Source organism: Anomaloglossus baeobatrachus, chromosome 12 (assembly GCF_048569485.1).
Source record: "Anomaloglossus baeobatrachus isolate aAnoBae1 chromosome 12, aAnoBae1.hap1, whole genome shotgun sequence".
In the NCBI taxonomy this organism is placed as follows: Eukaryota; Metazoa; Chordata; class Amphibia; order Anura; family Aromobatidae; genus Anomaloglossus; species Anomaloglossus baeobatrachus.
This window is the reverse complement of record NC_134364.1, coordinates 106,745,119-106,758,682: the sequence shown is the minus strand read 5'-3', so window position 1 is coordinate 106,758,682 and position 13,564 is coordinate 106,745,119. Positions and strand designations below refer to the sequence as shown.

Genomic DNA, 13,564 nt, shown 5'->3' with positions numbered 1-13,564 from the left:
GTACCGAGCTGGTCGTGTCAACATAAATGCTGATGCACTCTCCCGAATGCCCCATTTGTCAGAAGAGGGGTGCGAGGATGACGACCTCGAGGAGATCGAGTTGCCTGCGTTTCACCAGCCGCCTACTGAGAGGGTACAGGTACATCAGCAACGGGTGGATCTGGACCCACGGCCCAGTCAAGAGTGGCAGGAAGCTCAGGACCAAGCGCCGGCTGTTCGCCTTGTCAAGACTCTGGTGGAACAAGGCGCTACAGGAATAGATCCTGCCGCTCCGGCCGAAGCCCAACGCTTGTGGAAAGAACGGAAACGGCTTTACCTACACCAAGGGAGGCTGTACCGTGAGCTGATCAACCCGAAGACCCATGAGAAAATATGCCAGTTGGTCATTCCTCAAGCTGACGTCGCTACTGTCCTGCGGGCATACCATGATGGTGCTGGCCACTTTGGGTGGAAGAAGCTGGAGATGCTGTTGAGGGAGCGGTTCTATTGGAGTGGGATGCGTGAATCGGTGGAAGCCTGGTGCCGAGAATGCGGTCCTTGTACGCTGAGGAGAAAGGACGAGACTAGCCAGAGGGCACCCTTACATCCAATAGTCACCCATCAGCCGCTGGAGCTGGTCGCCCTAGACCATGTCAAGCTCACCCCTAGCCGAAGTGGGTACACCTACGCATTGACCATTGTAGACCACTACTCAAGATTTATGGTGGTAGTCCCCGTTAAGGACCTGACTGGTCGAACTGCTGCTCGAGCGTTCCAGGCTTATTTTTGCCGACCCCATGGGTACCCCGAAAAGGTGCTGACCGACCAAGGCCCGGCCTTTGAAGCAGAGGTGTTCCACGAATTCTGCCAGTTGTACGGCTGCAAGAAAATCCGGACCACTCCGTACCACGCCCAAACCAACGGCATGTGCGAGAAAATGAATCACTTGGTCCTGGGGCTTCTCAAGACGTTACCCCTGGAAGAACGGAACCTGTGGCCGGAAAAGTTACCCGACTTGGTCGACATGTACAATAATATCCACTCTAGCTCGATGAGGTGCACCCCAGCGTATCTGATGAGGGCTCGGCCTGGCCGCCTGCCGGTGGACCTGGAGATGGGGTTGGAGGCCCCAGAAGCACTCCCTTCGACGGCGGAGTGGGAAAGTCGGAGGAGAGCACAATACCGGCAAATCCAGGAGTATGTGGAGAAAAACCTCAGTCGAAGTCGAGAACAGCAGGAGCACCGGTTCAACCAGAAGGCGTCCGCAGGTCCTTTCCAGCCAGGAGATGTGGTGCTGAAACGGAAGAGGAAGGCCCACAAGCTGGATGATCAGTGGGAGCAAGTCCCTTACGTCATACAACCCACAGAATGGGAAGATGGGAAGGCCTACCAGATCAGTCGTGACCAAGGGGGCACCCTGGCCACAGTTTCCCGGGACCATCTAAAAAGGTGCCCCCCAGCGTTGAAGGCAGAGGCCGAACTACCGGTTCCTCCACCAGCGGAGAAGGCAATCCACACTGTAATGGGTGACTTCCCAGCAAACTGGCCTACACAGAACGGCGTGGTGATTCTTCCAGTGATACTGTTCCCACAACCCGTGGATGAAGAAGTAGTGGAAGCGGTTAACCGTGAGCCAGAACCAGTGCCAGTGCCCAGGGATGAACCTGTACCCAGCTCCCCTACACCTCCGCCTGCTCCACACTATAGCAGGGAGGAGGAACCGATTGTTTCCTCTACCCCACTGTCTAGCACCACTGACACCGGGCCCCGAAGGTCCACCCGTTCCAACCTAGGTAGACCCCCACTTAGGTAAAGGGAGACCGTTCTGTAAATAAAGGGGGTCAGGGAAGGTAAAGAGTGGTTGTTTGTTGTTTGAAAAAGTTTGAAAGAATGATAAGAAAATGATACCGAAGTTTCATCTAATTTGCTTTGTGATTTGAAACCGGCTGGAGCCGGCACCGTTGTCCCCGTGGGGACCGTTAAAAAGTTTTTTGCATGGGAACTATCCATGGACAAGCTTGTGAACTTGCAGGGCAACCACAAACGTTAAGTGGCTTGTAAATAAGTTGTTTACCGTTACCGTTTTCCGCAATGCCGCCTCCGGAGAGGCAGGTTGGAGGGAGGGCCCTCAGCAGAGCAGGCTGGGGCCCAGCCACCAAAGGAACCGGTGGCTACCCTCTGGAGGGGAAGGACAGATCCCGCTCGGGTAACTTGTGCTGGACTGTGGGTCAAGGGGTGCTGCTGGGCTTTAGGGGCAGCATCAGGGCCAGGTTGCTTGGGTGGGAGAGAGCGGAAACCGTAACCGTAAACCGTTTGCAACGTTAAAGAAATGTGCCTCCTGTTTTGGGAAGAGTTATTATTAAAAATGTAAATATGTTATATTACTATGTTATCTTTTTCAGAAAAATAAAACCGGTGTTGGACGGCAGCCCGCGGACGGTCTGCATTTTGCTAAGGGGGAATGTGTCGCCCTGGGCAAGCCAGGGGACACAGGTCACACACCACCACACCCTACATCCCAGGTAGGAACATCTCAGCTAACCAAAAATCCTTGTTGCCTTCCTCCAGAGACTGATGATTCACACCAGGGGGTGGGCAAGGCGGTTGGCTCCGCCCACCGAGGAGGTCACAGCTCTGGAGGCGGGAGAAACCAGGCAGAAAGCTCAGGGAAGAGCTAGAGTGAGGAGCTAAGATGAGCTAAGGAAGTGAAAGTAGTGGCAAAGTAAAGTAGTAAAGGAGGAAAGCAAGAGTGGTGACAGAACAGAAAGAGCGTGCAAAAGCCTGAAGTAGTCCAGCTGTGTGCAGGACAGGTCAGCAAGGTCAGCAACGGCGGTGACTGTCTGGAGGGGGACCGTTTGGAAGTTCCTGGAAGGACCCCGTAGGCTGTGTGCCCGGCGGTCTGGAGCAGTGTTCCGAAGGACAGTCAGCACCAGGGCAGGGGCCTCTCGGACCCCGGCAAGGCTTGGAGTCGCCATAATTTGCCGAATCCGTCAGTGAAGGGGACGTAGATCCCCCAACAACCAAGTCCCGATTGAAGGCAACAGCCCAGCCAGTGTAAGAGAGACACCGCCACCGCCAAGGCACCAGTTTCTTAGGGCCAGTGCCTGCGGGCAAAGAGTAGAGCTTCCCCGGTCCAGCTTGAAGCCGGGGAGCGGGTTACCGGTGGGGACCCATCGCAACCAAAAAGTACACAAAGGTGCAAGGAAGAGGGACATCACCGTCACCTACCGGGAGAGCAAGTGCAGCCGTCCGTGGGACCGTCTATCCAGCCGTTTGGTTTACCGTAAAACTGTGTCCACGTCTCAGGCTGAGTGAGTACCACAGCGCCGCAAGGCACAGCGCTGCCCCCGCGTCCCTACTGCCACCAGGCCCTGCACCTCCCAAACCATCACCGGGCCCCGGGATCACCAACCCCTACCCACGGAGGGGCAACACAACACCTGGCTGCTCTGCATCACCATCCCCGGGAGCCCCGTATAGAGCAGCGGTGGTGAAATCACCACCACCGTGGGTGGCGTCACGGACAATAAACAATTCCCACACACAACAAACCCCTTTCACTCACGGGCGAGGAGTGCCGCTCGAGAAGCCCCCGGGATCCGGCCCACCGCTCGAGCCACCACTGAGCAGCAGCCGCCGGACCCGAGCAGAAGGGGTGAGCGTAGTGTGCTGACACCCTCCTCCCCGCCCGCGACACTTCCCTGTCCACACAGTGCCTGACAGCACAGTGCTATATATCATCCGTGGACTCGCTTCAAGCCGGACTCCACATCGGAACCGCGGCACCTGCAGAGAGGGAGAAGACTACATCTCATGAACCTCAGGGTCCCATCTTAGCTTCAAGCCAGGGGATCCACAGACAGGCATTACAAGGAGAAACCCACCGAACACTAAACCGAGCTGATCTCTAAAGGGATTTTGGGTTCGGCGGAGCCCATCATAGCAAGTGACTGGTATTACCTGGGTAAGCGGCATCATACAAAAGTGAGTAAGAAAACCTGGCACCGCAGCCATAGGCTCTGACTCTTTATTACCCACTCTGCCGCTCCCCGCCACCATTACTACTCCCCTTATCATCCTCCATGGGGCCCACTCTACCTGTGCAGAGTGATACCATCCCTGGCTGCTACTACCATCTGCCTTGGAGGATAGCGACAGTAGTGGCGGCCCATTTCCTGGCCACAAACCACAGGTGGCATCACGACAAACACCTCACTACTACCCCCATTATCTCTCCCCTGCCATATTTCTGTATGCCTTGGGGCAATGGAGCAGGGCTAGGCCGCCCGTGACGACGACAGTCGACGGCCCGGCGACAAGTAGGTTAATTGCACCTGCCCCATGGGGCGCTACACTTGACTGTCTGACGACTCAGTATGATGGCTCTACATCTCATTCTAAGCCTCTTTTGAACCTGATGAGGTGAAGCTATTTGAGGCTGGTCAACATGACATTACATCAAATTGCCTGACAGGTTTTGGTGCAATTTCTGTCTTCCTCCTTATTTTGTCATGAGTATGTGGCGCCCCTGAGGCTTCAGTCGCCACAGGCATCTCAGCTGAGGTGTGGTATTCCATCCCAGGTACGGAAAAGGTCATCCACCGATATGCACACATTGTTTTCAACGCTCACTTTAGCAGCTCTTCCACTGGGACTGGGTTAGGATAGGATGCTGGGGGTGCCATCGTTTGGTATCGGACCTTCTACCCACTAGTCCAGCCTCCCGGAGGTGGAGTGTAGTTAGAAAGAGCAGCCTGTGACATCAGGGCAGAACAACAGAGGCACGAATATGGACAGGACAGAGGAGGACACGGAGGAGTCCAAAAGACCCGTGGTCTGGGGCTTGGGCAGCTCGGGCCAGGTATAAGGAAGAAAAGAGATTTTCGGGCTCATGGGGAGTGTGTCAGGCACCCATGAACCATTCCGCTGACAAAGCATTTGGGTGGAGGGACCACGAGCAGTAAGAACACACAGAACGGTGCACCGGTCTTGACCTCCGAACTATCCGGGATAGGCTGGAGCCCATAACAGCGAAGTTGAGTACTCCAGAGGCAGTCACGTATCATCTATGTGTACCAGGACCGGATAACTCAGTAAGTAAAAGAACTTTGACTGCAACCCTCAGGCGTCCTATCATTCCTGTGTCCCCAATCTCACATCCCTGAACAGCAGAGACTACCACTCTCAACATCCCTGGGGATCTCAGCTCTGCCTGTGGAAAGCTATACCAACTAAGCTGAGCCATCATCTTCCCCAGCGGGCACCTCTCACAGCAGTGGCTCATAATTGTCCGCATACCACAGGTGGCATTACGAATAAACTACTACTCCCCTGTAAATATTTCCATCCATCCATCTTTATTGACACTGCTGGGGTCACAAAGCCAGGCCTGGCTGCTGTGACATCCCTTCATAGACCGACCCGGTAACGAGTATCTCCCACGGCCCCAGTGAGGGCGTGTCAACTTGTCATCATGAACAGGATTTCATGCCCGTTACGGATGGGTACTGTGCGCCTAACAGACTGTATGTTACTACGTTGCACACTGGCGTCCATTGAAGGAAAGCAGGCGCCATGTGCAATCATGTGGCCTGGGTGTGTCCGCCCTTAGTGGGCTGGGTGGTGGTATGGTGCGAAAGGCTGTATCCACCCACTGCAACAGCCGACCAGAAACAAAACTTTCTTGTTGTACGGAGCTGGCAGGTGTCGATGATGGAGGTCGTCGAAGAAGTACAAGCCCTCACTAGACCAGCAATGCTAACCCCAGTAGAGGAACAAGCCCCCATGAGACCATCGATGCCGACCCCAGTGGAGGAGGGAACCAGCATCAGAGAGTTAATGGCCGAGAAAATCCCCATTAGCCCGGTAGCTGATGAAGCTCTGTTGGGACCCTTGGCCATGGAGATCTGCAACCTTGCCACCAATCAGCGACTCCGCAATTCCAGGCTGTCAGAGCGGGCCCACGTGTCGTGGGTTGGTGATCTCGTGGATAGCTGACATTTGTGAGGTTCTTGAGAACTTTGAGTACTGCACCAAGCTCATGAACGGTGATAAGGCTATTATCAGCTTAGCCATCCTACTGCTTTGTCTGTTGAAACAATAACTGCATAATCTCAAAGAGGAAGCTTTGAGTGCCCTGCAAGTGGCTATGGAGCCAGAATTACAATTCCAATGAGTGATATTACCCAGCCAATATTCTGAGGCAACATTGGGTGATGATCAGGAGGATAGGGAGGGAGAGGACTTGTATTTCTGTGTTACCAAGGGGACTCCCAATGCTACACAGGGGACTCCAACCCCAGCTTCATATCTGTCCAGTATGGATGGGCTGGAGAGAAGGAAGTTGAGGAGGAGGCAAGTTAACTTGAGGAGAGGATAGGTATTATTCCTCCTGGTGGGCACACAGAACCTTTGCCTGTTTACAAATTGGCACACATGGTGTTACGGGGGGACCGGGAGATTAGGACCAGGGAGTATATCCCAATCGCCAGTCGGGGCCCACCATGCTCCAGATGATAATGGAGCTGCTGGCACCCTGTGGGTTAGGCGGAGACTATAGAGGTGATGACTCAGAGATAACAGGAGACCTTGGTACCGGTCACGTGTGTAGGGAAACGTCAAACCGGACGACAACCCAGTTAGCATTTCGGTGGAGCGGGCGCTACTCCGACCACGTGTGTAGGGAACACGTCAGGCCGAATGGTAACCAGTTACCTTTGACCGAGAAGGCTGCTGCGACAGCGCCCTGTCAGCCACGTGTGTAAGACACGTCAGGCCGAGTGGTCCTCCGATTAGCGTTTCTGGTCACCACTCGACTGGCCACATGTGTGAAGGACACGTGAGACCAGGTAGTCATACCAGTAGCATTTGACTGGGAAGCCGAGGAGGGAAATAGGGTTCACACACCCAATCCAGGAACACCTTGTTAACTCCACAGGGGTTCTGGAATACGCTGTCCGTGTAGATAGAGGGCACTCTCGGACAGGTGACGCAGCAGGTATGCTGTCCGTGTGCGTAGAGGACACAACCGGACAAGTAACACAACAGGTATGCTGTCCGTGTGCATATGAGGCACGAATGGACAGGTGACACAGCAGCCGCAGTCCAGTTAACGCTACTGGACTGCTATAGCACAGCTGGAATGGCAGCAAAGAAGCACGGCGCCTGACACTGATGTGCTGAGCCACGAATATTGACGTGACAGGCACCGTTCGCCTAGCCCTACCTACCGCTTCCAACAAAGCTTATGCCACCATGAACTCTAAGTGAATATGAGAAGACTCCATGTTGTCTCCAGCCCCTTTTATAACCTACATCCGCCTCAAACTGAGGGTGGGACCACCAAGGTCCAATAGCAGAATGCCATGTCATCAGCGGCCTATCTGGAACCGCCACGTCATTGATGACCTCATGGCAGCCACGCCCCAAACACTTCACCAGTCATCATCTGACAACCAATGGTGAGGTGCCAGATCATAGGGGCGGGCCTCTGCGAGCCAGTCCGGAGTGGCCACGTCATCAGGACACCTGACACCCTCTGCCCTATCAGGGCCTGCCACCTCATGGACATGCTCAGTGAGGTCCTTACCAGACTTAGGCTCAGATGCACTAAGTGCCTGAGCATGCTCAGTAGGCACATCCCAGAACTTAGACACAGCACGAAGTCCAAGTACCTGTGCAAAGAGGCTGTTAGGATTAATTGTTGGAGCATGCTCAGTAGCCTGAACTGAGGACTTAGCCTCAAAAATGACATAATCAGGCTGAGCATGCTCACTAGGCAAAACACTGAACTTAAGCTCTAGCTGGGGTGAATCGGCGCATGCATGCGCACTAGCCGCCTCTCCACACTTAGACGTGGTGGAAGGAGCAGCCAGCTGAGTGACCTAAGGCACGGCCAAGAATGGCAGCCGGCGCCTAGGCGCAACAGGAACCGCAGCAGGCTGCTTGCGGCTATGACGGCGTCAGTTCGTAACACATGGCACAGTTCATGTGTAAGTGTCTGTGGCAAGTCCTTTACTTGATAAACATTTTATCCAACAACCTATACTGGTTGTCCACCTTTCTGGACCCACAGTACAAGAAGAATTTTTCTTCTCTACCCTTCGAGTCAGTAAAGGTTTTCACAATGGATTCCCTCAAGAGGGTCATTGTAGATCATTTGCTGAAAACATTTCCCTCAGACAACCCTTTAGACAGAGTTACGGACCTTTTTCAACACCTCTCCTTATACGCCTTGGAGGTGCTGGCCTGCCCGACTGCTAGTGTGATGTCAGAGCATGTTTTCGGTTCTGCTGAGGCAATCATCACTGATAGGCACACACGACTCTACACAGAAAATGCAGACATACCTACTCTGATTAAATTCAACAAGGACTGGATTTCTCCACAGTTTGTAATCCCTCAAATATAAGAGCAAGCCAAACTAAATTCCCCAAAATGTTGATTTTGACTACTGCAGTTAACATCCACCCCTTCCCATATAAAGCTGTTTCCTTCCTGTGTCAACCATGACTCAGTCCACAGGGCTAATTTTTGTAAACATTATGCTCATTGTGCAGTGGTGGACAATCCAGGACAGTAGTCCTACCAAATTAATATTTGTCACTGGAGACCCTTGTCACAGCTTGTCCCACATTGTGACTGAGATAGTGGATACATATTCAATAGCAGTTTACAATTACTGTTGATGAACAAATGATGAACCTCTGAAAAATTGAATTGAGGACTATACAATGATATGGAGAAGGAGGAGGAGGGTAAAGCCCAATGCTACAATGTGCACATTGTAAACTACTATGGAATATGTATTCCACTATCTGAGTCTCAATAAGGGAGGGACCACCCAAATGTATAAGTAAGAACAGTCCCTCTCAAATGTATGTTACTGGGCCAACTCTGGTACAGCTAAAAACAAGCTACGACATCACAATAACAGCCAGGCAGGCCATCACCTCCAAGGCGTATAAGGAGAGGTGCATTTACTGTATCAGGCAGCATAAAATACTAATAGTACTGATTTGTATTTGGCAAGCCAACTAGCCGTGAACTCCTAAATATTGTGGAAAAAGTACGGGTGAGTACTTTGTACCAGGCAGCACAAAATTGTAGAGTCCTGCTTTGTATTTGCAAAGGCCACTAACAATTTATTAATGTGGCTGATGTGGACGGATGGCACAATTCAGGCTGTGAAGCCCTAAATATTGTGGAAACAGGACCGGTGCGTTTAGTGTATCAGGCAGCAGAAAATGGTAGAGTCCTGATTTGTACTTGCAAAGGCCACTAACCACGTATTAATGTGACTGATGTGGACACCGCAAACCAGGCTGTGAACCCCCTAAATATTGCGGAAACAGGTCCTGATTCCCTACATAGTCCACAATCTCTCCCTCCCTGCTGTGACCTTGTTCAGTAGTTTAATCTCTTAAATTAGCTATTGTATTCTGGACGGTACGATTAAGGTAGTAACAAGCTGCTTTAAAGTCTGTCCCTGCTCGAAAATCTGTCCCTCCATACGCTACACTGACCTAAACATTGCAGGTAGCCCTGAAAGCATTATGTACTTTGCCAGGTAAGCATGGTTGAAATGAGATGACACATTCCTTCACCACCTTCCTTGCAGGTATATTTATAGAAAAAATGCTGCACAATTAAATTGAGGACATGAGCCATGTATTATGCCGATTTGAAAGGCAGACAGAATGCTCTGGAAATAGTCGCTCACAACATCTGAACTGGTCAATAGCAATTTATTTTTTGGTGAAGTTTTGTCAGTTTTGTTGTTTATTTTTGAGAGGCAATCTTGTTAGTTGAGTACCTTAGTCATATTAAAAACAACATTAAGGACTTTTCTAGCCTTTCTCCTAAAATTTAGACTTGAGTAAACTAGATTCTTTGATGAAATTTCTTGTCACTCCAATTGTTTCTCATCCACTAATAATGGCCTTAAGGCATATCGTGGATCCATTTGGGGAGATGGCTGCTTTTAAAACCCAAATAAATATTTACATTCACTTTTTTGAAGTGGGTAGATGTCACAATTTTTCCCCTCTGATCCCTGGAGATATGAAGATCTAGAAACTGAATATTAGTTTCCGAAATAGAAGAGGTAAAAGTAAGGCCCAAGGTTTAATTATGTGTTCATCACATGCATGCTTTTCACAATAAAATGTTCCATCTTGTTGTCAATACTAGCACCTAATGAAAGGGACAGTTGATCGCAGAAATGTGAAAATAAACCAATATAGTTGTGGTCTGCAGCGCCTGGGGTATTCCACCATCCTTTCTATCCTTCTGCACTCATTGCAGAAGGTGGAGATCGGTACAGAAACAGACCCTTAAGGCCCTGTCACACATAGAGATAAATCTGCGGTAGATCTGTGGTAGATCTGTGGTTGCAGTGAAACTGTGGACAATCAGTGCCAGGTTTGTGGCTGTGTACAAATGGAACAATATGTCCATGATTTCACTGCAACCACAGATTTGCCAAAGATGTATCTCTGTGTGTGATGGGGCCTTTAGGCTTTCACCTTTACACCTAGTAAAGGGTAGCATGGGTCCACAATGAGATTGGAGGTTCACAGCTCCATTGAAGGGATGCCTCAGACACAGCCCCTGTCCTGGAAAGTTCTGCATTCACCTAGACGTATGCTGATTACTGGTTTTGTGCGGGGGTGCACAAACTTCAAAGGTTAGTGCAACTAACACAGTAATGTAAGTCACACAGTAATGCTCCTTTTCTCTCTAAAAACTGCTGCATGATTGACAACAGAAAAGCAGATTTTGCCCTGATGATCTATTAGTCACATGATAGCTCCTCAGCATCTGTGACGCCCTGGCCTATCAGGTCGTCACAGGGTATTGTGCAATCTTCCCTTCTGCATGATATCCACCTCCTCCTTGGTTACGGGTCCCTGACTTTTGGTGTTGCTAAGAACAAACTAATCAAAACCCTAAGAACACTGCACCACACCTACCAGACACACCAGTGGACATCCTGAAGGGAATAGGGCTGGCCACTTGGGGGGTTGGTTAAGGGGAGGTCAGGAGTGTTAGGAGACATTTAAGTGTTGAGTGGTGAGTCTCAAGTGGAGAGGTCAGGAGCTGGGCTCTTTGTTTACTAGGTGGCAGACGTTGGTCTGGGCCTGGTAGGAGCTGGACCCCAGTCACAGGGGATCGTGACAAGGGGCACGGACTGTCGAGGAGGACAGCCGGCGGCTTTGTGCCATCACCGGGCAGGGGCCAGGGTACGACAGGGTACGTGGACCCCAGGCCAGGAAGTAGCTTCAGGTGTCCTGGTAATTCACCCGACAAGGATGGAGCCTTCAAGATCCGTTCTACACCCACTCCAAAATTGGGGTACTAGCGCAACAAGGGGGATAGGGCTTTCCCACTGCATAGTCCAGAAAACACCAAGCGTGACCCCTGAGAGCAAGCTCACTCCATTAGCCATATGGGTGAGCAGGACCCATTTAGTTTTAAGCTGAAAGGGACCAACTACAGAAAGAGGTGCCAAGGTCAAGGTCACAGGCTAACAAGCAACATCAACGGGCACGGGATCCAGGTGTACTCCCTCCTTGTTGCAGTGGCATCAAAAACTTTGGTTTACCGCAGGTGTCAGCATCAGCGTTTTTGGACTGAGTGAGTACGCAATTAATCCTTATTGGCCCGACGACACCTCCCCGACACCATCACCGAGTCCTGGGGCATCCCCCCTACCCGTGGAGGGGTTAAACACCTGGCTGCCCACACCATCGCCACTGGGTACTGCCAGCCGCAGCAGTGGTACTTTACCCTTACTACACACCACGGGTGGCGTCACAAACTTTCCACACCGTCCCCTGTACATATACCCCCTTTATTTGAGTGGTCGCATGACCCCCGGGTCCGGACGTCTCTCGAGCCATTGCGGATCCGGATCCGAGCAGCACGGCTGCTGATGCGTGGGCGGCACAAATCCATGTCTGGTTCCCAGGTGTTGTCCATCCTTGATTTGGTAGTCATTTACCTTTTTTTTGGATAATGGCTTCAGCTTCTTGTACCCTTGAGTTACGGCCATGGCATAAAGTGCTTGTGTAACTTCTGCCAGTTAGAGATAAGTAGATAAATCTGTAAACAATTAAGTTTTACTAAAATACAAGTTTTACCTGATAGAAAGCAAAAGTCACCACACTGGCATCTTTAATGATATGGTCCTCTAGGGTTTTCGAGAAATACAGTTGTGCTCAAATGTTTACATACCCCACCAGATTTTTTGTTTTCTTTACTTTTTTTGAGAGAGAATATGAAGACAGGTTGCAAAAATTCACAGTGTCAGCCGCGCTGCTTGGAGACAGGATGGATAATGTCGATAAGGGTTCAAAGGTTTATTTAGTTTAAGATTAATAGCCACAACATGTTTCGGGGGTGTACAATCTCCCCCTTCCTCAGGCAGCGATGAATGACAAGGTTGTTTGACACATATATATTTATATATATGGATACACACGTGTACAAAGGTATTTGGTAATTGGACTGAATCCAAAATGGAGTAAAATTAGTTAATACATACATTAGTTGAGCAACCAATTGATTATATCCTTATCTGTGCTTTTTTTTTTATATACATCCTTTATAGTAATAAAGGATTTGCAGGGATCCTTTAGGATAGATGATAACAGTTTAAATACTATTTGCATGGGAACAAAAATTAATTATACATATAAAATCATATATCATATAAATTAATCGAGTTGTGTTAGGGCTCAATAAGACAATTTTAGATATACAATTATATCATAAATAAAAATACACAGAATACAATTCACTCTTGCTCAAAAAAAATGTTTTGATAAAAGGACTTTTGATAAAATTATGGTGGTTAGATAATTAGAAATAATCAAACTATCATAATAATTTTTGTTGGGAATTATTCATAAAAGGTTTTTTTTTAATAAAAAATATACTATAATATATAAATGTGGGAATTGAAATGACCATATATATGGAAAAAAACAATATATCATATCAAATATATACGGTATATAAATATTTATGCAATTTTGCAGCATGCCATTTTCAAGCACTTTTTGTCCTTCAGCAATTACATTCTACATGGAGCCAAGATCTTGGTATTGAACATAGTCCTGACACGCATGGCTGCCCTGTTTTTTGTCTGTGTGTATTGATTTTATTTTCACTATTTTGCACCATTTGTGTGTTCCTGTGTCGCATTGCCAAATAAAATATATTTTGTACTTTTGTAAACCTTTTGGCACGTAGCCTTTATTCAATGAGTTATTGTATTTATGAACAGAGTCATTTGGTATAAATTAATTGCTGCTTTGGTGACTTTTGTCAAGCTATATGCATCTTTGATATGGATCAGAGTATTCTTCTGTGCTTAACATTATGTCTCCGCCTGCACTTTCCTCACAGACCAGCAGTTTTCCAGGGACACCCTACTCAACGCCGTCTCTGCACAGCAGCCAGATCTCGGTCCCTCAGATCTGGACAATTAAAAGACCATTTCCTCCTAGCCATGACAAAGCTAAGAGGTTGACTTTCACCCTCTGCAAGCTGTTGGCTACAGAAATGCTGCCTTTCCGCC

The 13,564-nt window shown here is 49.5% G+C and overlaps 1 pseudogene; it reads right to left on the bottom strand.

Moving 5' to 3' along the window:
- LOC142257643 (olfactory receptor 6N1-like) overlaps positions 1-12,034 on the bottom strand; it is a 29,734-nt pseudogene extending 17,700 nt beyond the window's left edge.
- Between the last annotated feature and the right edge of the window lie 1,530 nt (positions 12,035-13,564).